Raw genomic sequence first — 22614 nt, 5'->3', positions numbered from 1 at the left:
GATGCTCAGACACAGGTTGCCAAGACTAGTAGCAAAAACCTTTACTTACCCAACCATCCTGTCTTCTCTTGTCTTTTTTTAGAATATTAATTTTACTTCATTGCTTTCACCCATGTGCCTTTATTTTCAGTGGTTAGTGAAAATTCAAAATTTCAATTCTTCATTTGTGGGCACATGTGTTGCATGAGAGTGTGCCTGTGTGTGTGCGCGTGTGTTCACATATGTGTGTGTGTCTTCATGAGCGTGCATGTGTACGCGTGAACATGTATGTGTGTGTAAGCCAAAGTAGATGTCAAGTATCTTCCCCCACCATTTTCTGTCGTCTATTTTGAGACAAGGTTTCTCACTGAACCTGGAGCTCATGAATTGAGCTACAGTGGCTGGCTAGTGAGCATCAAGGAACTCCTGTCTCCCTGCCGCCTCACTCCTAGGATTACAGACACACATATCTACATCTGGCTTTTTACACTGATGCTCAGGATTCAAACATTTCACTAAGAGAGCCACATCACCACAATCCCCTTTTATAGCCATTCAACAGGCAGACAGTACAGAACACTAATGAGTCTACCACTGGTTTGCTATTGGCAAGAAGCAAATTATATAAACTTTTGCATGGAAGAAATTACCTGAAGAAAAAAAAATAACACAACTAATTTTTCCTACGTTTTGCAGTCAGGTTTATGCTGAAAATTAGCAAGAAATTCTCCAGAAGGACCTAGTTGGATTTTAATAAAATATTTTATGGAAACGTGATAAGACAATACCAGACTCCAAACAGATCTGCTGTGTATTCTCTCGCCTCAAAAGTTAATAGCTCCCTTGGTGTAAAATGCAATCACTGAAGTCTACATCATTTTTCTTGGTCGTCAGAGAATTGAATAACAGCAAATATAATTAAGGGGGGAGGGAGTGTTCACACCCTTAAAATGAGTTACACTGGCAGGGCTCTGATCCAATTAGCAAAGCTGTTACCATCTGAGGTTGCTCATAAGCCAAAAACAAATTGCTAAAACCGAAAACAGGGATTCCCAAGGCCCCAGGACAGCTGTCTCTGAGTTGAGAATTCAGCTAACAGTTTTTTTTTCCTTCCTGACTTAAGCACCGGGATACTGACCCATGATTATCACACACTGCTTTTTGTTTACTAATCACCAAAGGCTATTCAGGACTTTCCGAAGGAAGTAGCCCCTTAGTAACAGGAAGATTTTGTTAAATAAATAAATAAATAAATAAATAAATAAATACTAAAAAGAAGAAGAATCTCTCCTTTCAGGAAAAAGGAAGATGCGCGGTAGAGCAGGACGCTCTCTCACACTGCACTGCCTGTCTGCAGGCAAAGAAAGCAACTTCCCCTAAAGCGACTCCCTTGTTCCCATAAATTAGCAGTTAACCCCTTTTGGTGACAACTAGCCTGACCATTTTAATCTCTTCCTAGTATTTACCTTTATGACTTATATTACTGTTAGTTATTTAGTCGTTAATCTTTTGCACCAAAGCGCTGAATGTTCTTGTGGGAATCCGCAGCTCTTCTTCAGTGTCCGCCACAGCTGGGGCATGTCAGACTCTTTCTTTGTGTTTTGGATTGGTACTGAGGATCCAACTGAGGGCCTTGGTTCTGCTAGGCAAGCCCTCCACCACTGGAGCTACAGTCCCCCAGGCCTAGAAGAGTTCATTGTTAAATAACATCTCCTCCAGCTTGTCAGGCATTGTGTTAGGGCCAGGGGAGACTGGGGTGGGGGAGGGGCGCTGTTCTTTTCCTGTTGTGTAGTTGCCTAGGCCAGGTAGGCAATGACACTGCATAAGCACAGCTCCCCTTCTGTGAAGGCTTGGGGTGTGCTTCAGCTAAATGAAAATGGGAAACCTTTGTTAGAGGCGTCGAGTCCGAGGATGAATGTGAGTAGTGTCCAGTTGGCCTGTCATAAGAGTCTTCAGAAGACAAGCACTCCACATAAGTACTGAATTAAAAGGTTTCCATGGTGTGCAGTGTGGAGAGGTGGGACTTCCAAAGTCAGTGACCTGTGCTTAGGGACTTGTGCTTTGGACATGTTCCCAAGGCTAAATGTTTATTCTAACATGTATGTGATCTTCACCATCCAGGACAGTTTCTTTTCGCTTGTTTTGGGGACTACTATGAACCCAAAGAACACTGTTCCAGTTGTGCAAAGGTAGTCAAAGGCAAAAGACTTGGCAGAAATGCTTGAGGCACCACTCCTCGGCTGGAGATTGACTCAGTTGGTAGAGTCAGCTGTTTGGCTGTCTGAACCAAGTCCTGTCAGCATGGACAGAGCCCAATGTTCAATTCCTCAGCACCACCTATACCAGGCTCAGTACACATACCAGCAAACTCAGGAGGTTGAAGCAGGAGGATCACACACGCTCAAGATCAGGCATTAGCCACAGTCCTCTGGAGAAACAGAACCCATAGGATGAAAATATCCTAAATCACCATATGTTGCCATAGTAACAGCAGGAGTCTCACCCAAGAGGCTAAGTGCCCCTTAGTTTTGTTTTTTTGGTTTTGTCCTTGAGGCTCATTCCTCAGTCACACAGTGGCTTTCTCATCCCAGAGAGGACAATGACCCAGTAGTCTCTCAGTTCACAAGGCCAGAGCCTCAGCAGTTCCAATCTGATGCCACCTAATGCCAAAGATCTAGAACTTTGCTAGAGAGCTGTTGGTCTTAGTTCACAGTGGAACCTTACAATCGCTGGAGCTGATAACCAGGAAGAACCACGAAGGAATCAGCTGAAGAAGCAACAGAGGCAAATAACTCACTGGCAAGAGGGATGTCCAAGCAAACAAAAGGTTTGCTTGGACATCCCTCTTGCAGCGCCTTCCTTCAATCTGTGCCACACAGGCTTAGAGTGGGTCTTCCACATCAGTGAAGCCCATTAGGGCAATTCCTCAGGTACGGCTGCCTTCTTGGTGATTCTAATGTATGGCCAAGTTAGCATTAAAACCAATCACCACACTGGACTACATTAAAAAAGAAAGGGGGAGGGAAGGAAGAAGGAAGGGAGGGAGGCGCTGATTTTATTGGACATGGTGCCTTCTTGCGATGCTAGAATTTGGAAGGACAAGACAGAAGGATATACAGTGAAACTATGTCTCAAACAAAGAGAAGAGGGAGAAAAAGGCAGTTAACTTGCTAAAGTCAAGAAAAATTAGAGGTCGAGAATAATTGTTTGAGAAGAATTTTAAAGCAGTTATCATAAGAATCAATTCTCGGGCTGGAGAGATGGCTCAGTGCTTAAGAGCACGGACTGCTCTTCCAGAGATCCAGAGGTCAATTCCTAGCAACTACATGGTGGCTCACAATCATCTGTAATGGGATCTGATGCCCTCTCCTAGTGTGTCTGATGACAGCAATGGTGTACTCATATACCTAAAATAAATAAATAAATCTTTGAAAAAAAATAAATTCTCCTGAAACAAATAAAAAGTTGAAAGTTTCAGTAAAGGAACAGAAAATATTAAGAAATGGAAAAATACCATAACAGAAAGGGGGTGAAAAGTGAAACTTGACAGGGTTGGAGTGGCTAGAGGCTAGAGGAGAAAGCATGGAGCCTTGAGGATCTGACCCTCAACACTCAGTGGAAGAGCTAACTGCAAAAGTATTTGAAGAGATAACATTTGAAAATCCCCTAAACGAGGTAAATGACTGGAAGGTGCAGGAGGAAGAGACATACTCAGGATGCAGAGTTAGCCCCAAAAGTCCTGACATGCATCATCAAGTGCATTCATTCCATCAAAAGCTGGCCAAGGGAGATGTAGCTGTAGATGGTACAAGAGCACCATCCCTAAAAGACACTTGAAGAGAGTAAAAGGGAGGTGGGGAGCTGCAGAGATGGCTCAGGAGGGGGCGGGGAGGATGGGTAAGAGCACTTGCTGTTTTTTTTGTTTGTTTGTTTTTGTTTGGTTGGTCTTTTTGTGTTTGTTTGTTTGTTTTTTGGTTTTTCCAGACAGGGTTTCTTTGTGTAACCTTGGCTATCCTGGAACTCACTCTGTAGACCAGGCTGGACTCAAACTCAGAAATCCACCTTCCTCTGCCTCCCATGTGCTGGGATCAAAGGCGTGCGCCACCACTGCCCAGCACATTTGCTCTTTTGTAGAGAGAGTGGTGATTTGGATAAGAATGACCCCTATATGCTCGAATGCTTGGTTCCCAGTTAGAAGAACTGTTTAGACCCTGACTTTAATCTTTAGTATAACCCCAGCCTCAAAAAAAAAAAAATATAAACACCAAATTCTGGCAAGAATGTAGAGAAACTAGATCACTTACATATTTTGTAAACTTCAAAAATACCATTAACTGCTGTCTTGATTAAAAACTCCAGCTAGCTGAAACAGGAAACCACAATTAGTTTTCTGCTGATCCTGTCAGCCAGACCAGGAGAAATTAAAGCGAAGGCACCCACCCCCACCCTTTTCCTCGGCTAAGCTGCCAGCAAGTAGACAAGGCTGAGTAGTAAGTATCCAGGAAATACCTCAAAAGAGGAAGACACCAGCTTTTAAATGTGCAGAGTTCATCTAGGTCAGAGGTCGTGGGGGAGTGGCCAACAAAATGGCCACTTCTCCAATTTGATCTGGACAAACCTCTGGGGGTGGGGTTGAGGGTCGGTCAAGGACAGCCTTGGGAAACTGCAACAAATCATCAAAAGGCGAGGGACCCAAGGGAGGATGACCCAAAACTCCAGCAAGTCAAAGATGCACTGAAAACTCAGTCTCCATCATCAATTTTGATGTATCAATTGCTACTCTGTGATTTCCCAAGTCTTACAGTAAAAGTGTGTGCACACACATTTGACTCACTCGCTCAGGCTGTCTTATACATGTCAGCTCTGTACATGAACTCCTTCCTGTTTGCAGCAATGGGTAGAGTTAACTTTGATCCTCATCCTTCTTGCTAGTGGCAGCCAGAATGTGCTGGGCATTGCCTCAAAACACCCTGTCCCTGCCCCCACAGTCCATCTTCTGCTCCATCCTTGCCCCAGTGACATCTGTGACCCACAGGATACCAGCAGAACTGGAAGAAACAGAAAAGTTGGGGAAGGGCTAGGGTTATAGAAAGAATTGCTTGTCTAGCATTCAAAAAGCTGTGGGTTCCATCCCCAGCACCATACACCAGGCATGATGGCACAGAGCCTTGACATCAGTCAGTACTCAAGAGTTAGACATAGAGGAGACCCTCAACTACACAGCAAGTTAGAGGCGGGACTGGGAGAAATCTATGAGATCTTGACCAAAAAGAAAGAAAGAAAAGAAAAAGGGAGAAAGAAAGAAGAAAGGAAGGAGAGAAAGAGAGAGCATCACAGCCAGCAAGCTGTGTAGTAGTGGTTCTTGCCTTTAATTCCAGCACTCTGGAGGCACAGCCAGGTGGCTCTCTAAATCCGAAACCAGCCTGGTCTACAGAGAGAATTCCAGGATAGCCAGGGCTACACAGAGAAACACTATCTCAAAAAACAAAATAATAGCATAACAAAAAGAGGAAGAAAGGAAAAGTGGAGGGGAGATTGAAAAGAGGCGAGAAAGTTGTGCTTCTTGTTGCTGTTGTGCTGTGTAGAAGTAGGGTGTGTGGACGTGTTTGGGTATGGACTGGTTAAATTCATCCTGAACTATGATCATGTAGTGACTTCATGGTGCCTTCTTCCTAAGGCGGCGCCCTGAGATCCATCACTTCATCCACTGGTGCTTCTGACACGATCTCACCACAAAAGACAGCTTTTTGTTTATAAAGAAGAAACTCGCTGGGCGGTGGTGGCACATGCCTTTAATCCCAGCACTTGGGAGGCAGAGGCAGGCGGATTTCTGAGTTCAGGCCAGCCTGGTCTACAGAGTGAGTTCCAGGACAGCCAGAGCTACACAGAGAAACCCTGTCTCAAAAAAAAACAACAACAAAAAAAAGAAACTCACCACTCACCAGTGTATGATGATTAGCCAGGGCAAGTGCAAGTAAAGCAAGTGTCAGCTTGCAGAAACACATAGCTACAGAAATAACGTACATAGTAGCTAAGCTCTTGCCTCAGTTTCTCTCCCCTACCAATAATAGCTGCAGGTTTGCCACCTCGTCAGCTTGCCACCCTGAGTCCATGATGTCAAGCTCTGCTGGGCTTTTCCTTCTGCTTTGCTCCCTTCACAGCCTCCTTCCTGTGACCCTGGCACACTGAGATGTCTTTCCAGACCTCCCCCTTTCAGTAACTTCTCTGTCCCTGTCTCTGTGGGGCTGGGGCTAGACAGACAGAGGAAGAGCCTCCTGGTCCACAGTAACAAACTTTCCAGGCCTTTTCTCCTGCCTTTTCCTGCCAGCCTTATCCTGAGCCAGCACCTCCCCGACAGCTTTCCTGTTTTACTCTATTCTGGTCGAGGAACAATCCTCTGGAATCCCTTCCCTGGTTTCTGACTTTTGAAAACCAAAGCAAGGATGTTCTTGTGGGATAGTGGATAACAAACATGGTCTACCTTTTTCATTGTTTATTTGTCATAAGAAAACTATTGATTTAATTTGTTTTTGTGACAGTTCCTAGGCTGGGGACAGAACCAAGTCCATACAGTGTCTGCCTCATATGGAAGAAACACGGTATGATCCTCAGCACTGCACAAAAGCAGATGTGCTGAGATGTCGATAATCCCAGCCCAGCACTCGGGAGGGAAAGCAGGAGGATTAGGAGTTCAAGGCCAGCCTCCCCTAGCCGTACCTCACCTAGTACCAAGACCAGCCTGAACTACAGGGATGATACATAATTTAAATACTTAAGTAGATCTATAACAATGAGATTGAAATAGGAGTAGTAGTAGTAATAACTTTGCTAACTAAAACCTGTCCTGGCGCAGACAGTCACAGGAATCGTTCCTGAATTCTACCAGATTGTAAAAGAGAAGTACTACTACTTCTCAAATCATGTCAAAAAAAAAAAAAAAGAGAGAGAAGAAAGGCAAGGTGCTAGTCACTACTGAATACCACCAAACTATTAAACACAAATCCAAAAATTCCCCCATAAAAGGGCCAGAGAGGTAGTTCAGCAGCTAAGAGCACTGGCTGCTCTTCTGGAGGACCAGGGTTGTACTCCCAGAACCCAGATGGGTGGCTCACAACCACCTGTAACTCCAATTCTCAAGGGCATCGAATTCTAGACTCTGCAGGCACTGCAGAGACATACAAGAAATATAAAAAAAAAATTTTTTTAATTCTCAAAAAAACACTTGCAAATAGAATTCAAGAACACATCAAAAAGATCACCATGATCAAGTTGTTTTTTTGTTTTTGTTTTGTTTTTTGCCAGAGATGCAGGTATGATTCAACATACATACATAAATCAATAAATGCATTTTTTCACATAAATGGGTTAAAAAATAGAAATCACAGGGTCATCTCAATAGATGAAGAAAGGTTTTTGGCAAAAATAAAACATGTCTCCATGATAAAATAACTGAAGAGATTAGAGATAATAAGAACCCATAGCCACATAATGAAAGTTATATATTAGAAACCCACAGGCAACATCATACTAAATGTGGAAAAACTCAAAACATATTCACTAAAATTGGGAACAAAAGAAAGGTGTCTATTCTCATTTCTTGCATTCAACAAAATGCTTGAAACTTTATCAAGATCAGTAAGTCCAGAGAAGGAAATAAAACTGATACACGGAAAGAAATACACTATTTGTACATGATATGCTTCTGTTCATAAAAGAGTCCCAGAACCCTATCAGAAACTTTCAGGAAAGTGGAAGGATGCGAAGTTAACATCCAAAAAATCAGTGTAGGATGAGAAAGAAATCAGGGAAACAATCCTATCAACAGCTGCTTCAAAATATAAATCAATAAAACAAAGTATCTCAGAAAAAACTTAACCAAGGAAGCAACAGACCTCTATAATAAAAATGTTAAAACACCAAAGAAGTTGGAAACAGCACTGAATGATAGGAAATGTCCATGCTTGTGGGTTGGAAGAGTCGATGCTGCAAAAATGTCCATCCTGCCATAGGTACTCCACAGTTCATAAGGGAACATAAACTGCCCTAAGGACCTCCAATCTTGATTGAAAGCAGTGTTGCTGGAGGCATCACTGTACCTGATTTCGGGGTTATACTATAGAGCCTCAGAAACCAGGACAATCCAGTACCTGCTCAGAAATAGACCTACAGATGCATGGGATAGAATAGAGGACCCACACACAAACTTATGCAGGTACAAACACATAATTCTTACATAAATTCTAGAAATCACTGGGCATGGGTGCAGGCACCTTTAATCCCAGTACTTGGGAAGGCAGAGGCTGGCAGATCTTTGTGAGTTTGAAGCCAGCCAAGATCCTGTCTTTAAAGAGAGAGACGGGGACAGTCTCTTCCACAAATGGTGCTGGGAAACCTGGATGGTTTCATAGAGGAGTAGAACTAAGAGCCCCATCTCTCATCCTGCACAAGAATCAACACCAAATAGAACAAAGTCACTAGTGTAAAATCCCAAAGTACTTGTGGAAAAGCGGAAGAAATGCTTCAAGGCACAGACCTTTGTCTCTCTACAAGGCTCTCTCTCTAGGGAGAAAGTCCAGCTGACAAATGGGACCCTGGCAAAGGAGGCACAAAGCGGAGTGAAGGACCAGCCTACAGAGCAGCCTTCAGTTGAGTAGACTCAACACAGGTTAATATCTAAAATATACAAAGAGCTTAAAAAAACTAAACAAGAAGCCGGGCAGTGGTAGCACACACCTTTAATCCCAGCACTTCGGAAGCAGAGGCAGGCGGATTTCTGAGTTCAAGGCCAGCCTGGTCTACAGAGTGAGTTCCAGGACAGCCATGGATACACAGAGAAACCCTGTCTGGAAAAACAAATAAACAGCAACAACAACAACAAAAACTAAACAAGAAGCAAAATAACCCAATCAATCAATAAGCTTTGAAAGCGAACAGATCTCAAGAAATGATACAAATGTCTTATGGACTGTCTGGACCCAGAAACTTCAAAATGACACAGAGCATTAGTATTTTTTTTTTTAAAGATTTATTTATTTTATTTATATGAGTTCACTGTAGTCTTCAGACACACCAGAAGAGGGCATCAGATCTCATTATAGATGGTTGTAAGCCACCATGTGGTTGCTGGGAATTGAACTCAGGACCTTTGGAAGAGCAGTCAGTGCTCTTAACGGCTAAGCCATCTCTCCAGCCCACTTAGTATTATTATTACGCTTAGGCCTTAGCTGACTACCTCTCAGCTAGCTCCTATAACTTAAATAACCCAACTTTTCTATTCCACGTCCATCCCCATGGCCCAGCACCTCTCACACAATCAGTCCCTGTTTGTGTGACATTCACGCCTGTTGATATGCTGTCTTATCTGAGTCAGAATGGCAGTTTTTAAGAAAACAAACATAAATAAATGACAAGAAGGATGTGAACAAGAGGACTCTTACACATTGCTGTGGGGATGTGGATGAGTGTGGCAAGGATGGAAAGCAGGATGGAGGTTCCTCAAAAAACTAAAAATAGATCTACCACATGTCACAGCTATGTGCCCACTGGGTTCTTACCCAAATGTCACATCTATGTGCCTGCTGGGTTCTTACCCAAATGTCACATCTATGTGCCTGCTGGGTTCTTACTACTGCAGAGTGACAGGGCACAGAGATAATTGTACAATGCAACTTTGTGCAGCACAGTGGAGAATAGCTAAGTTATGGAACCGGCCCGTTGTCCCAAGGGAATTGGTAGAGAAAAAAGTGGGAGATGTACAAAATGGGATCTACTTCAGCTGTGAAGAACAAAGTGTTACATCCTTTACAGAAAAATAGAGCAACTGGAGACAGTCATAACCGCAGGCCAATGACACCAGTTTCAGAAAGACAAACAACATGCTCTCTCGTTTGTTGTTCAGGTTTTATATAAATACATAAAAGCAGGTATGTACACAGAGAAGAGGAGAAGGAGAAAGTGAAAACGGACAAAGGAACTAATAGGAGAGGAGAGGAAGAGGGGAGCTGGGGAATAAGAGGGTATACTCAACGTTTAATCAGTAGTTGTATAAAAATGTTTTTAAGTAAGCCAGGCAGTGGTGGCACATGTCTTTAATCCTAGCACTTGGGAGTCAGAGGCAGGCGGATTTCTGAGTTCAAGGCCAGCCTGGTCTACAGAGTGAGTTCCAGGACAGCCGGGGGCTACACAGAGAAACCCTGTCTCAAAAAAAAAAAAAAAAAAAAAAAAAAAAAAAAAAAAAAAAAAGTAACTCAGAGTCATGCATAGCAAATACACAAGATCAAATCATTTAAAATTCAAACAAAAAATAACAATTAAAATTTGAAACAAGCCAAGTCCCATGGCATATACCTTTAGTCCCAGCACTGGGCAGGCAGGGACAGATAAATACCTGCTAATTTAAGGCAAGCCAGACAGAGTAACATAATGAGACTCTGTTTGAAAAGAAGAGAAACAAACAAAAACAAAATCTAATTTTTACTTCAAGACATCTTGTAGAGCAACAGAGACAAAATTTATTCAAATAACTGTGCAAAAGATGTTTCCAGATCCTAAGTGTCAGTCAATCAAGGTGAATGATTCCCAAGAAGTTCAAAGCAACAGAAGTTCTAGGGGCTTGGGATGTAGAGTGGAGAGACTACTAATCCAGTGTTAGCAGGGCTCTGGCTTGGATCCCTAACATTATGTTATCAGAACAAGAAAAAGAAACTAAAATCCAGGTTATCAATGTGACCAGAGTTCACAGGTCAGAGTGGTAGGGGTGGGGTGGGAGTGGGGGCGGGGAGAAAGAACTCCAGCACCGCACAGCCCCCTCTAATATCACCAAAAGTTCTGATGAGCAGATACAAGTGGAAACCAGTCATGTCGGCAGAAGAACCACTGGAGAGATCTTACAATCCTGAGCCACAGGATGGAACTCACTGAGTGGCTCCTAAGCACTAGGCAAGTCAGTGCATACAAGGACAGTGTCTGTCTCCACAGTTACCTGCCACACACGTAATACCTTCTTCACCTTTTCAGAAAGGAAACTGGGGCTCTCAATGGGAACAACTTTTCCAGTAAACATCAGGGTCAGGATTGAAAATCCACTCTCCTGACCCAGAAAATGCATGTCTTTTGCAGATCACTGTTCTGTGTCTTTACAGCAGAGCCTGCAATTAGCAAATTAAAGACCAAAAGAAATTAAAATAAAATAGCCGGGCGGAGGTGGCACACTTGGGAGGCAGAGGCAGGCGGATTTCTGAGTTCAAGGCTAGCCTGGTCTACAGAGTGAGTTCCAGGACAGCCAGGGCTACACAGAGAAACCCTGTCTTGAAAAACCAAAAAAAAAAAAGAAAGAAAGAAAGAAAGAAATTAAAATAAAATGGGCAAGAGTTAGAAGATTTAATGTGCAGATAGCTATGTTGGGGTTGGTCTGGTGCTGCTATGTATCAAATGCTAAATTCTATACCCCAAGATCTGGTTGCCCCAAGATGATCAAATTCTAGAGTACAACAGCTTTTGTTGTACAAACCTTGCTCCTCAAGTAAATTGGTCAATAGAAGGCTAAAGCCTGTGATTGGGCAGTAAAGAGAAGAAGGTAGGACTTCCTGAAAGGGAGAAAGGAACTCTGGGAAGGAGAAAGGGGAAGGTCCTTTTGCCAGGAGCCATGAATGGAGATGTAGGTGACTGTAGACCGCATGGCTGGATGGGCTAGGTGGTCTGGTTAACTTAGATGAATCTGCCCAGCTAAGGACTAAGCTCTGAAATATTAAAAGCTCTCTGTGTGATTATCGGGGGAACTAACTGGTCAAGGAATAACTGCTTAGTACTAATTTCCAGCATTAATTCATATTTAAAGAATATTAATATTAGTCATTTTTTACATATCTATATGACTCAAAGCAATACATACAGTCAGTGGAGCCCCTATGAAACTCTATGGGCATACAGCACCACACTGAAGGTATTAGATATCTTTCTGCTGCTATGATAAAACATGGCGACCAAGGCAACTTAAAAAAGAAAGGGTTTGCCGGGCGGTGGTGGCGCATGCCTTTAATCCCAGCACTTGGGAGGCAGAGGCAGGCGGATTTCTGAGTTCGGGGCCGGCCTGGTTTACAGAGTGAGTTCCAGGACAGCCAGGGTTACACGAGAAACCCTGTCTGGGGTGGGGGGACCAAAAAAAGAGAAAGGGTTTATTTGGCATAGGGTTGCTGTGCTGGTTTGAATATGCTCAGTCCAGGGAGTGGCACTATTAAGAGGTGTGGCCTTGTTGGAGGAAGTGTGTCATTGTGGGGGTGGGCTTTGACAGCTTCCTCCTGGCTGCCTGAGAGCTTTTTTCTGTTTGCCTTCAGAATAAGATGTAGAACTCTCAGCTCCTCCTGCACCATGCCTGCCTGGATGCTGCCATGCTCACACCTTGATGATAATGGACAGAACCTCTGAACCTGTAAGCCAGCCCCAATGAAATGTTGCCTTTTATAAACGCTGCCCTGGTCATGGTGTCTGCTGGCAGCGGGAAGACCCTCACTAAGACAGTTCCAGAGGGACAAGAGTCTGTCATAGTGGGAAAGCATGGCAGCAAGTAGCAGGCGTGGTGGCTAGAGCAGAAGCTGTGGGCTCACATCTTGGACTCCAAACAGAAAGCAAAGAAAGCAAGCTGGAAATAGCAAGTGGCTTTGAAACCTCAAAGGTGGTCTCCAGTGACACACTTCCTCCAGCAAGAACATACTTCCTAAACCTCCCCAGATAGTGACACCAACTGGGGCCCAAGTACTCAAACTTCCCAGCCTATGGAGGACATTCTTGTCCAACTGCCACACCCAGGGAAACCCAGTCCATGATTGTTTTTCCTGTAACATGAGGGATAGAACGCACACCTTAAGCATGCCGGGCAAGCCCCTCTACCAATGAGCTGCAGCTTAGCCCATCTCAAAACCATCCTAACAGAGAAGAACAAACCTGCTGTTCTCTGCTTTTAAAGATTTAATTTATTTTATGTGTATGAGTACACTGTAGCTATACAGATGGCCGTGAGCCATTATATGGCTGCTGGGAATTGAACTCAGGACCTGTGCTTGCTCCAGCCCTGATTGCTCAGGCCCTGTCTTCAGACGCACCAGAAGAGAATGTCAGATCTCATCACAGATGGTTGTGAGCCACCATATGATTGCTGGAATCCGAACTCAGGACCTCCGGAAGAACAGTCAGTGCTCTTACCCGATGAGCCATCTTGCCAGCCCCACAGCAGCTCATTTTTTTGGGGGGGGGGGGTTGGTTTTTTGTTGTTGTTGTTGTTTTTTGTTTTTTTCCCTGAGACAGGGTTTCTCTGTGTAGCCTTGGCTGTCTTGGGACTCACTCTGTAGATCAGGCTAGCCTTGAACTCAGAAATTCGCCTGCCTCTGCCTCCCAAGTGCTGGAATCAAAGGCGTGTGCCACCACCGCCAAGCCTGTTCTCTGCTTTTAAAAGCTATTACATACAAAGCTACAGTAATTACACTTCCACACAGTGTGGAAGTGATGTGGAGATAGACCCACTTAACAATGCATTGGGACCCAGAAGTAAAGCACACATGTATTCAACTGATCCTTGTCCAACAGCACTGAGTGGAGAGAAAGATAGTCTCTGACAAATGCTCTTAGAAATATTGAATAACCATATGCAAAAGAATAAAACTGGACCCTCTTCATGTACAATATTGAAAAACCACTTCAAAATAGATAAAATTCTCAGAAGAAAACTGAAAAATTTGACCCCCCCAAGCCTGAGCAATGATCTCTTGATGTTACCCCCAAAATCCCAGAAACAAAAGCAAAACAAAACAAAAAATACAAACAAATTTACATTGTGTTAAATTCTTTTCTATAGAAGAAACAATGTGTGATGTTTTAAATTATACATCTGATAGAATTTAGTATGCAAAATAAATACATATGGAAATCCTACAACTCAATGATAATTTTTTTGTTTTTGTTTTCCATTTTTATTAGATATTTTCTTTATTTACATTTCAAATGTTATCCCTTTTCCTGGTTTCCCCTCTGAAAACCCCCTATCCTCTCCTTCCTCCCCCTGCTCACCACCCACCCTCTCCTGCTTCCTGGCCCTGGCATTCCCCTACACTGGGGCACAGAGCCTTCACAGGACCAAGGGCCTCTCCTCCCATTGATGACTGACTAGGCCATCCTCTGCTACATATTCAGCTGGAGCCATGAGTCCCACCATGTGTACTCTTTGGTTGGTGGTTTAGTCCCTGGGAGCTCTGGGGGTACTGGTTAGTTTATATTGTTCCTCCTATGGGGTTGAATGATAATTTATTTTATTTTATTTTATTTTATTTATTTATTTATTTTACGAGACAGGGTTTCTCTGTATAGCCCCGGCTGTCCTGGAACTCACTCTGTAGACCAGGCTGACCTCGAACTCAGAAATCTGCCTGCCTCTGCCTCCCAAGTGCTGGGATTAAAGGCATGTGCCACCATTGCCCGGCGAATGATAAAATTTTTAATAACCTTATTTTAAATGGGCAAAGACTAGGACAAGTATTTGTTTAATCCAAACATATAAATAGTAGCAGGCATGTGAAAAGACACTGGCCTCACCAGGAAATCACACTTTAAAGCCATCAGGGAATATTACCTCACACCTCATAAACTGGCAACTAACAAAAGCAAGAGATTAGAGTTGGGGAGAAGGTGGAGAAACGGGAACCCCCAGGCTTTGTTAATGGGAGTCGTGCCCTTGTCAAGGTGCCTGGGTTGGAGATGAACCCTCGCATCTGCAGTATTTTCAAGGCTGTGCATTCAATGCACAAGGCTGTGGGGAGGGGAAGGAAGCAAGCCCCACTTTGACTAAGGAGTAGAGACGGATCTGTTTTTTGTTGCTGGAGGTAGTAGTAGTTTGGATTCATTTGCGTGTGCGTGTGCGTGTGCGTGCGTGTGCGTGCGTGCGTGCGTGTGTGTGTGTGTGTGTGTGTGTGTGTTTGCCACAGTGCTCAAGTGGAGCTTTGAGGACAACTTGCAGGAGTCAGTTCTCTTCTTCCACCACATGAATCCTGAAGACCAAACCCAGGTTAGCAGGCTTGGCAGTATCTTTATTCTCTGAGTCACATCATTGTCCCTCTTGTGTTCTGAGATAGGGTCTCATAAGCCCCAGTCTGGCCTTGGATTTCTGATCCTTCTCCTTCTACCTCACATGTGCTGGCATGGCAAATAAAGACCACCATTTTGCATTTATATAGAACTGGGACTCAGGCTCAGGGCTTGATGCATGCCAAGCATACATTCTCCCAACTGAGCCACTTCCCAGCCTGCTGCATGTTTTACTGAGCCCTGTAGATGATTCCAGCAGCCCCTCTATCCTGTCTTTAGCCATGGTTTGTCCCAGAACATGAACAGTCTCTATCTGTCTGAAAGGGAAAACAAAAGGCCTCCCTTTATTTCCTTTGAGAAATGTTTTTTTGTGCCTTGTTGAAATTCATCTCTACTCTCTGCAGGCAGCTTTCAAAGCCTAGGGTAACTGACTTCGGTCTCTCCCATCATCTGAAAAGATCCACGTCTCTCAACTCTCACCCTGTGATCTCAGTACAGGATATTCACATTGTTAAAGGAAAAATAAATACAGAAAAACCCAAATCACAGCTTCAAACCAACCACAGAGACACTTGGTGTGTGTTTGGACAACATGTGGGTAAATACTTGACGTTTGCTTTACTGTTTTAGAGCTCAGATTCCACACTCAAGAAGCTATGATCACATACAGTTTGCCAACAAACACGCCATGTGTAGCTTTAAGCATTGGGAAATAATAGAAATTCTCATATGCTGTAGAATTACAGGGTTGGGTTTAATCAGGATTAGTATCACTGCTTTTTTAAAGTTCATATTAGACTTCAGGTCCCCAGTGATTCTTTAGACATGGGATGGGATGGTTGAAAGCTGTGACCCATGTTCCCATGGCCACTTCCCAGTGTCGTTCTATGCTTCTGGGTTAGCTTTCTCTGGGAAGAAAAACTGCAAACTTTCTTGGTACTGAGCCATGCTCACATCTGGGATAAAGATTAAGAAGGAGGAAGGGAGCTTTTGTTCTGATTATAAATGCCAGATGCCGCCACATGCACGGCCCTATGGATCCCCGGTGCTTACTTCAAACGTTTGCTTTTAAAACATCCTCTGTGAGGAATGCTCTGGCATCCATCCGGAGTCTGAGGAGTGGCCCACTGCACTTGCCAGCACTTACTAAAAGATTGCCACTGATAGATGAGAGGGAGTCCCTCAGCCGTGGGGAGCTTTATCAACTTTCACAGAGAACAGTTTCCCACATTGAAGACTTCCACTGCCAAGATAGCCACGGGAATTACTAAAGGTCATCATGTGGGCTTCAGGCCAGCAGAGGATAAACCACCAACAACGGAAGACATTTCAGAGTTGGTATTGATTTTCAGAAAACCACTGTTACTGTAAGTCAAATAACTCTTTGATCATTTTTTTTTTTTATTACAGAGTCTGAAATAGAGCTGGCAGCTCAAAGCTGAGAGAAATGAGCTAGAGGCAAAGGATGTAGTGCAGTTGGTAAGATACCCCAAGTCCTGGGCTCAGTCCTTAGCAACTCATGTTGGGTGTGCTGGTACATGCCTATAATCCTAACCCTGGGGCTGCAGAGGTAGGAGAAGCGTAAGGTTATCCTTAGTTACACAGTAAGTTTGAAGTCAGCCTGGACTACGTGAGATCTTATCTTAGGGCAGACATGGAGGTGAGTACTAACAGAGGAAAGAGGAGAACAGAGGAACAGGAGTGGAGGAGGAGAAGAGGGGAGGAGGAAGAAGAGAAGGAGGGAAGAAGGAAGAAGAGGAGGGGAGGAGGGAGAAGAGGAAGAGGAAGAGGAGGAGGGCAAAAGGAGGAGGAGGAGGAGGAAGAGGAGAACAGAGGAACAGGAGTGGAGGAGGAGAAGAGGGGAGGAGGAAGAAGAGGAGGGGAGGAGGAGGGAGAAGAGGAGGAGGAAGAGGAGGAGGGCAAAAGGAGGGGGAGGAGGAGGAAGAGGAGAACAGAGGAGCAGGAGTGGAGGGGAAGAAGGAGGAGGAGGAAGAAGAGGAGGGGGAGGAGGAAGAAGAGGAAGAAGAGGAGGAGGAAAGAAGGGGGAAGAGCTAAAGACAGGCGAGTATTGCTAGGGGTCAGCTCAGCTTCCCAGCCTGTTCCAATCGCTCTGGTAACTCCTGGCAAGCCCCCAAGGGAGAAGTACCAAGGAAGAGCTGGAGTCTACTTAAGATCTACTAGGTCAGCACTGCTGGCCTGAGGATGATGTGGAGCTTCAGCACTGGTCCTGTGTCTACCTACAATTTCAACATTTTCCTCTTTATAGATTTCCCAGCGATGCTTTGGGGGTTTTGTAATGTGTAATATTATCTTGTTAAATATACCTGTTTCAAATGCATTCCTTCATAATTTCATACACACAACTGTCATGAGCATGCAAGGCCAGAAACAGAGACAAATACAAAAATGTCAAGATGTACTGAATAAAGATAAATTTACACGGTCCAGCAGTTTCAAGGACAGCAATTTACCATACAATCTGCATATCTTGGTAGGCTGGCTGAGGCAAATGCTGAGTCTTTCATGCCACTCTCAATTATTAACATTTTGTTTTGTCTTGTACGTAAGACAGAGTCTGTCCATGCAGACCTAAGTGTCCTGGAACTTACTGTGTAGACCAGACTGGCCTCCACTGATTACTAATCTTAACTCCCACATCACGTAACACACAGCAAATCTGTCTATTTATCTACGTGCATGTATGTGGTTTACAAAATGAATGCAGGTGAAAAGGCTATATAGAGTTGAAAAAGTTTCAGAGGTGGTCGGAGTCTAAATTGATAAGATAATGAAGCAAGCAGCTCCAGGAGGGAGGAGTTTCAGAAGCAGCTGGAGTCCGAGTTGGAGAGAGAGGCTGTGAAGCAAAAGGCCCAACCAAGACCGAGAGCAGGAAACAGTGCATCATACCTGACTGCCAAATGAATGGATGGACAAGCGGTCAAGAAGACCACATCGACAGCAGAGGATCAAACCAACCCAAGGACAGTCGGGGGTCCGTGCTTGTCAGCCAAGTGTCTGATGAGAGGTGTGGGGTGCTATGCCAACCTTGTGCTAGGTGTCTGCTTGCAGGGATCTAGGGGAAGGAGTTACAAGCTTTCCTTGGTCTGGCATGTCTGATGAGTTCTTGGGTTTGATTTAATGTGCTCCTACAATTTCAACTCACCAATGGCTCCCTTTCTCTTCCCAGGATTAATCCATTTATCAGTTTGTACGGGGGTGGGGGGGGGGACAGGGTATGGGCGGTGTAGGACTGATGGCGCCATTTCACCCCACCCCCACCTCCGGGCTGAGGTCATTTTTCTCCCTCCAAAACAAAGTCAAAATCTGGCTGTAAAACAGAGTCTTCTATGCTAAGGCTCAGCCTGGAAAGCCACTTAGAGTGGGGCCTAGCCTCGCCACAACGTAAAGTGCTCTAACCATGCTCAGCCCTGGCCTCATCACAGGGCAGTGCTTTAATAAAGATCTTCTCGGCCGCACGGTGGTGGCGCACACCTTTAATCCCAGCACTTGGGAGGCAGAGGCAGGTGGATTTCTGAGTACAAGGCCAGCCTGGTCTACAGAGTGAGTTCCAGGACAGCCAGGCCTATACAGAGAAATCCTGTCTCGAAAACAAACAAACAAACAAACAAACAAACAAAAAGATCCTCTCCCCCATTACCCTCCCTCATGCCTGGTGGTACTTTTGATTTTTTAAAAAAACATTCCACTATAACGGTATCTGCCTTTAGAGTAAGGATTTATATTCATGTGTATGCCTGAGTGTAGAGGTCAGACGTCAGTCTTGAGCATCTTTCCTCTAGTAACGCCCACTTGGTTTTATTGAGGGTTTTTATTGAGATTTGGGACTCCAGAATAAGTTGTGTTGACACAGGGCTGCTGTGTAAAATAATGGGTTTCGTTTCAACGCTTCATTCAGTACACCCATGGCAAACTTTCTCACATTCTCCTCACATCTCCAATTGTCCCCTGGTTCCTTTTTTTTTTTTTTCTCAAATATCCCCCCTCTTGTTTTTATGTTTCTCACATAGTCTGTATATGAGATGAAACATGTCATCCTTATCATTTTGGATCTAGGTTATTTTACTTGATGTGAAGATCCCTGGCTTCATCAATTTTTCTGTAAAAACATGATTTTGTTCTTTGTAACGACTGGATGGTACTTCGTTATATTTATACATCATAGTTCCTTCATCGGTCCACTGTTGATGGGCACATACGTGGACTCTTCTGTGGCTGCTGTGAGCTGTGCCTCAGTGAGCACGCATGTCTTAAGCATCTCTAGGGTGGTTGCCTTGGCTCCCTCTGGGCATGTCATTCCAATGGAAAGTCTGACTGAGTTCCGAGTGAGCATTTTGAGGCTGAATCTCTCTTGGGAAGCCATTTTCATTTTCAGAAATTCGGGGGCTGGAGAGAAGCTTGTGCCTAGAGGCTCTGAGCTGGGCCTTACTCTGGAGTGCTAATCAAAAACGATCTAATCAAAACCACCAGGCAGCACGCTCATGACCATCTCTTGCTCTGCCCCAGAACAAAGCCAAAGAATCTTCCTCATCCTACCAGCTCCAACCTGGAGGGCCACACAACACTCGGGTATAAACTGCAGCTTGAACCTAACAAGCTTCTCTCTGGAGCAATGTAAGAGGGTTCAGGAAAAACATGTTGTGAGCGTTAACTGATTTGTCCATGTGGGAAGGGGATGCAGACCTGAGCCCTGTAGGGGATTACCAAGACACATTCAGATGAAAATGTTCAGGTAGGAAAAAGCTAATGACTGAGCTGAGGAAAATCTGGCCTATGTCACCTTCAAAGTATTGGACAACTGTGTGTCACCACTGCAAATCTGAGTGACACAGAAACAGGCCGTTTATGTGTGTGTGTGTGTGTGTGTGTGTGTGTGTGTGAATAGGTATGTGTGTATATATAGAAGATATATACACATACTTATACATATATGTCTTGCCGTCACTTGTTAAAGGAGAGCAGAGTGCAGGCATTTGTTCATGCTATTTTCTCGGTCTATGTGTGTGAAGTGTATGTATGTGCTTGAGCACAACATTGCATGTGGAGGCCCAAGGTTGACTCCTCCACAGCTCTCGATCTTATCTTTTGAGACCAGGTTTCTACCTGAATCCAGAGATCACCCAATGGCTAGACTGCCTGGCCAGGGAGCTCTGTGGATCCATGTGTCTGGCAGTATGGTTACAGACAGATGCCTCTGTGAATGACAGGGACCTGAACTCAGGTTCTCAGGCTTGTGCCACTGACCCATCTTCCCAGACCCATGTCATCTTTCTAATCTCCATAATAACTATTCATGGCTATACATTGTCATCCTCTGTTTCCATATGAGGGATCTGAAGCTTAACAAAGAAGTCTGCTTCCACTTGAATATAGCAACCTGCTAAAGGTAAATAAGACCAGCTTTCTAACCCCTGTCTGTCTGAGTCTGTAGTCACTGTAGTTTTCTTGGTACCAGGGCTCAGTAACCAACAGCTCATAGATCTACTGTGCCACTTCATGGGAGTGGCTTTTACAACTTTAAATTGTTGAAAAGTAAAAATGAGGAATGCCATTTTGTGCCTTGTGGAAGTCACATGAAATCCAAATTTCAGTGTCCATAATTGTGAGATTTTTAATTTTATTTTTTTTTTGTTTTGTGTTTTTGAGACAGGGTCTTGTAGCTAGCCTTGAACCCTCTATATAAACAAGGATGACTCTGAACTCCTGCTTACCTAGCACCCCTCATCCTAAGTGCTGGAATTATAGACATGTACCACCACACCCAGTTCTTGTCATACTGGGATTGAATGCAGGACACCATGCAACCTGAGTTACATCCCTGGCCCCACAAATAAAGTTTTATTGGCACACAGCCTATTTGTATTGTCTATAGCTGCTTTCACGATATGTGAGAGTTTAGCAGTTGCTATAGAGACCAAGTGGCCAGTAAGCCTAAGGTATTTACTACTTTGCCTTTTAGAATAAAGTCTGTCAACCCCTGTCACATACTTTTTGGCCTCATAACCAGTTGGTAGCAATTTTTTTTAAAAATTAATAGACATTTACTCCTACCAACTGCAGCTTTGATCACTACTCTTGAACATCTCTTTAGTCTTCCATCTAAAGGTTCCATTTGGAGCTAACTCAGTTGGTACAAGGTCTGCCCAGCAAGCTTCATATGATAGGTTCAGATCCCTAGCACCCACAGAAAAAGGTGTGGTGGTGCCCTGATGGCAGAGACAATTGGATCACTGAAGCTCACTGGGCAGCCAGCTAGGCAAATCAAAGAGCTCCAGGTTCCACAAGATATTTTTGTCTCAAAAATAAAGATGGTGCTCCACTGAGAAAAGACACCCAGACAGATGTGGTGGCACACACCTTTAATCCTAGTACTTGGGAGGCAGAGGCAGGTGAATCTTGGTGAATTTGAGACCAGCCTGGTCTACAGAGCTCTAGGACAGCCAGAACTACACAGAGAAAACCTGTCTTAAAAAATAAAATTATATATCTATATCTATATCTATATCTATATGGAGAGAGAGAGAATGTTCACCTAACATTGACCTCTGACCTCCTCATGCTCACATACATGTTTGCACACATAGACACATAGACACTAGCAAGCACACTCACGACATATAACATGAATCCCCAAGTTTGCACCTCAAGAGCTCATTCCTACCTTATCATGCTAGCAAACAAGTCTTGTTGTATTTTTTTAAAACTTTTATTGCATTATAATGAGAAAAGTTACATGATTTCAATTTATCTGAATTTGTTAACATTTAAAAACATATTTTAATTAAATAGAATTGAATCACATTCTTGTTCCCCTTTTGTACCACCGCTCCTCCCATAGAGGCCCCCTTCAATACCTACAATATCTTTTTTGTCATATTCCTTAAAATTTATAAAATATTATAACAATAAAAATAAGTATTATAAAAGTTGTTTGATATAAAACAACAATCAATTTAACAGTCTTATGTAGGCACTCGTCTACAGCAATAGTGAAAATACGTTTTTCTCAATGTAAATTTTAAATAACTCCAAACATATTAACTGTATATTTCAAAATAATACATCACTACTAGTATTTTCTTAAATGAACATAAATATATAAAGTCTTTTGTTTGTTTGTTTGTTTTGTATTTAGTAGAGTTTAAAATCTTGGCTCTTACTATGGTACAGCCCAAAATTAGAACAATTTTTAGACATTGGATTTCATTGTAATAAGGCTGTACTTCAATGACCCTCAAATCACCAAAGGATTTTACCTCCATCGTAGCTAAGCTGAGAGTTGACAGTTCTGCTGCGCCAAGAAATGAATTGCAGGCATGATTTTTGGATACAGACTTCCTGCTGTGGTCAAAGCTATTTGACTTGAGTGAGTGACTTTATTCTCAGCACACAGAGAACAGGTTACATTCATTTAAGAAATGGTGTAGGTATTAAGATGGTCTATCCATAAAGTCATTCACCAACTGTTTCAATGAACAATGGTTCTGCTTGGAGGGTGGCACAGAACTTTCAGTGAGGGTAAGAATCTGGTTCATTAGCTGTGATAAT

General features: G+C 43.6%; 1 long non-coding RNA gene across 1 annotated transcript; it reads left to right on the top strand.

The window, feature by feature from the left end:
• Positions 1 to 2851: 2851 nt before the first annotated feature.
• On the top strand, positions 2852 to 16622 carry LOC116104493. Its single transcript, XR_004123929.1, has 3 exons — positions 2852 to 2909; positions 15453 to 15646; positions 16459 to 16622. It is a non-coding gene; the product is annotated as an uncharacterized LOC116104493 (long non-coding RNA).
• The last annotated feature ends 5992 nt before the right edge of the window (positions 16623 to 22614 follow it).

Source organism: Mastomys coucha, unplaced genomic scaffold (assembly GCF_008632895.1).
Source record: "Mastomys coucha isolate ucsf_1 unplaced genomic scaffold, UCSF_Mcou_1 pScaffold22, whole genome shotgun sequence".
NCBI lineage: Eukaryota > Metazoa > Chordata > Mammalia > Rodentia > Muridae > Mastomys > Mastomys coucha.
This window is presented reverse-complemented; position numbering and strand designations above follow the sequence as displayed.